This window comes from Limulus polyphemus, unplaced genomic scaffold (genome assembly GCF_000517525.1).
Source record: "Limulus polyphemus unplaced genomic scaffold, Limulus_polyphemus-2.1.2 Scaffold747, whole genome shotgun sequence".
NCBI lineage: Eukaryota > Metazoa > Arthropoda > Merostomata > Xiphosura > Limulidae > Limulus > Limulus polyphemus.
Genome location: NW_013666357.1, coordinates 320,058 through 324,265, shown reverse-complemented (window position 1 = coordinate 324,265; position 4,208 = coordinate 320,058). Strand labels below are relative to the sequence as shown.

General features: G+C 34.3%; 1 protein-coding gene across 1 annotated transcript in view; it reads right to left on the bottom strand.

The window, feature by feature from the left end:
- Positions 1-2,251, bottom strand: part of LOC106460313 (neurogenic locus protein delta-like) — a 44,250-nt gene extending 41,999 nt beyond the window's left edge. The window contains exon 1 of the mRNA XM_022387009.1: positions 2,164-2,251. The gene's annotated coding sequence lies outside the window, so the exon portion shown is untranslated. The remainder of the gene's footprint in view (positions 1-2,163) is intronic.
- Positions 2,252-4,208: the final 1,957 nt, after the last annotated feature.

The window sequence follows — 4,208 nt, the reverse complement described above, 5'->3', positions numbered from 1 at the left end:
TTGGTAAAAGAGTAGCCCAAGAGTAGGCGGTGGGCGGTGATGACTAGCTGCCTTCCCTCTAGTCTTACACTGCTAAATTAGGGACAGCTAGCGCAGATAGCCCTCGTGTAGCTTTGCGCGAAATTCAAAAAACAAACAAACTCTAGATGTAATCAATTAAGTTCATAGAGATGCTGCAAGTATCAACCATAATACTGCACTACAGCGGAAGATAAAAAAGACAGAAATTAAGTCCCTTTTATATCGCCATCTCAGCCACTAAACACCCAGGTTTCTAACATAACTAAAACAACTCTCGAATACTTCAAAACAACAAAACTTGTGGAGATACATTTAAATATAAACCACTCACTTCAATTTATTGGTTTATGCTCGATTAAAAACAACAGAAGAAAATACTCATCTTTAATTTATGTGACACACACATTGCTGTGCACCTTCACGATGAAACACATCCCGTTACATCAAGACCAATACTTCGGTTCTTGGAACCACCTCCACTTACACAATCAAACTGTTGACCCGTACATTCAAGTGCTTAGTTTATTGTATATATTGTGGACAACTATACGTAGGAGAAATAGGCCAAATGTTGTCTGAGCGAGCTCGTGAACACCTCCGTAACATTTAGAATTGTGATCCAAACAAATGTCTAGCTAAACATTTTAACAATCATGACCGCAAAATCATTCATTTCAGAAAACTCATCATTCATCGACACTCAAATGGAAGAAACAACGAGATGAAAATGAACTCATCTATCGGCTTGACACCATTCACCCGAAGGGAGTAAGTAAAATATTTTCTTTTCTATAACTTTGTATGTGTACGTACAAGCATGTACGCGCGTAAGTACATACTTATGCATAAGCTCACATGTATATTTTAATTTTGCATAAGCATGCACGAACACACACACACATTTTTATTTTATCATTTTTTTCAACATTAAATTTTCTACATTATTCCATTTTTAGACACCAGAGTACTAGCTATCTTTTGATCTTTAGAAACGTAACATTGTTGTTTCAAAACAATGCAAAGCACTCTACTTCATGAGCGTCCTGTCTATATCATGGGTATACATAAAGGTATATATATATACTGAATGAATAAATAAGTATGTTTACCATTTTCAAGTGGAGGCAGTTGCCCCCCCCCCCTCGCCTGCGGACGTCCATGCTCCACTTACATGTTATTATGATTATGATTTTAGAAAACTTTTAAATATATTTGCATTTTCAGTTTTTAATTATAATTTACATGTATAATGATATATAAGTTAATATTATCCTAATTTTAAATAATATTGACTTGCTAATGAATCACATGCACGTTTCTTTCGATCTGTTGTATGATGCCCATTTCGAACCTTCTACGTTTGATAACCCCTGAGGTATCAAACCTTTTACTTTTCCGTTAAAGTTTAAAAATCACCAGTTTGGGCCTGAAAGGTTGCAAACATTAAAACATCTATTTATCAGTAGCCATTTTTATATAAATTTTCCTCTTGTTTTGTTTTGAAAAAATAGAACAGATAAAAATAAATCGAAGAGCATATACAAAAAAACGAGCTATTTGAAACAAAACATTGTTGCATTAATGTGGCCCCAAACACATTAACTAACAATGTTTTGTTTTAAATAGCTCATTTTTGTATTAGCGTCCTTTCATCTCCTGTGAAATATTTTTTTCAGACTCAATAAAAGGGAAAAACCTATATAAAAAACATGTTAAATTTTAATCAGCTGCAGTTAATTTTCACAACGTTTTGGTCAGGGATATCTTCAAAGTTTAAAATCATCAGAGGAAGGACATCCCGGCACGAAACGTTGTGAACACTTAAAGCAACTTTTTATCATTTTCCATGTTTTTGTGGTTAATATCAGTTCCAAGTTGAATTCGTAATTTTTCTCTCAGCAATACTAGTATATTCAAATAACGTAACCTCTCACCTGCACCTCAAAATATACGAATCAACATAAATAGCTCATTTTTTCAATAATAATCTCACATTGAATTACAATGAAATTATCTTTCATACCCAAATCATACCACATGAGGTAGGGAGATTGATGCATTTATTCAAATTAGCTTTACGATATTTTTTCTTTTTCATTGAAATTCGATACTTAATGATGGAAAATATATATATCAACTTACCGTAGTGTAACTAATCGTTTAAACCATTACAGCTGAACCAGTACGTATACTCTGCTCTGAATCTGCTAATCTTTCTGCAATCCACAACAAACGTATTGTACAATAAGATTGCGCGAAAGTAGTATATTCGTTAAATAAGGCTTTGGGCGGCCACGCGACTACGTGGTAGGCGGAGCTATTACTCGATCTGCTGTAGCATTGATATTATACAATTCAAATTTATCCTTTACGCAGGTGGGCAGGCTCCCAGAAAGCGTTGGTTAGTCAGAACTTTTAGATCTAGTTGAACAGACTACTTCATTCTACAAATTTAAACGGCTTATTGTCATGGCAACACCACTGATCTCTTACGCCAATAAGTTAATTAAACGGCAGGTTATTGGTGCAGACCCTGCTATGAACAGTGACACAAGTTAGAGTCGGAATTAAAAAAAAAAAACGGTTCACATACTTTCTAAAGTCGAAGATATAAGTGTGGCAACATGATTAACTTTTTACAATAGAAAAGAAACAGTTCAGTGGACATTAGGTAGAGAACGCTCAAGTCGTTACGTATATGGTTTTACATGCTAACTTTAACTCGACTGCTGCTAAGTATGAGTTATCTTCAGCAATTCAAATCCTGAGAAGCTTTTCTCTGTGTTACATTTGCTTTAACAGTACATGCTGTAAAATAAATCTGGTTCCTGAAGATTTCGTAATAAACGCTTGATCTGTTTTTAATGACACATATTATTAACACCGTACTGTAATCTTAACATCAAAGAACTTAAATATTTTAATATTCAACAGTTGCGGAACCTGATTTATCTGTAATAACACATATTTAACATTTGGAAACTGTTTTACTCTTAACAACACATGGTGTACAAGATTCTAGATCTTATAAAACTAAATACTCAATGTTGATGTACCAACTGTTGCAAACGATGCTTTGAGTTTTAACAAAGTTCGTTTAAAGATGGCTTAATATAAATTGTTATTGTTTTCGGTAAGTGTCTAATAATGTTGTTTTATTTCTGATGGTTTTACAGATGGTTGAGCTAATTGCAAACACATTTTTACAAATCATAGTATAACATATATAAGTAATCACAAGTATAATGAGCAAATATGTTTGTATTTTTGAATAACTATTAAAGTCAAACATACTTCCCTCAGATGAAAAATTAAATGAATGGCTTATTTCTTACCTACAATTCTTTTATTCTGATTCTACGACGTACCTTGCATTACTTCTGTGTGACAGCGGTAACTTTATGGACTTACAACGCTAAAATCCGGGGTTCGATCCCATGCGGTGGACACAGCAAATAGCCTAATTTGACTTTGCTCTAAAAAACAAACAAACAAGTATTAACTTCGACAATTTTCTCAGGAATAAAATATCAACTAAAAGAAGTAGCAATGATTTAGCTTAACGAGGATACATTTTTTTTAAAATGGAAATCGAAAATTCCGAGAATCATTATGGACAAAAAAATGACGACAACATAGCAACTCTGAGCTAGAATAAGTGGGAATGTTGGTGAGGTATTTGTTCTCATGTAAGTGAATCACATTTGTTAATAAACAGTCACTCTGCTGTATATTTACTTCAGATACACTAATTTCCATTACAGAAACTTTAAACTTGTCGAGTATAAATATTTATGGTATTCTATAGTTCTTGATAGACCAAACACATTTACCTGATGAACTTCACAACAACAAGAGGTTCATGGGTCTCATATTTGGACGGACTAACCCTGAGCTATTTGCTCCTTATATTTAGTGGGGTATTCATGCTTGTTCTATACTTGAAAACAAAATGTCCTTCTATGTAAGGAGTTACTTATTTTCTAATCTCTCCTCTCTTGAAAATTATAGGGTTTTATATATATATCCCCTTATATAGGGAATTACGTATTTTAAACCCTCATATCTACACATTTATGGATAGGGCCCGGCATGGCGAGGTGGTTAGGGTGCGCGACTCGCAATCTGCGGGTCGCGGGTTCGAATCCCCGTCCCACCCAACATGCTCGCCCTTTCAGCCGTGGGGG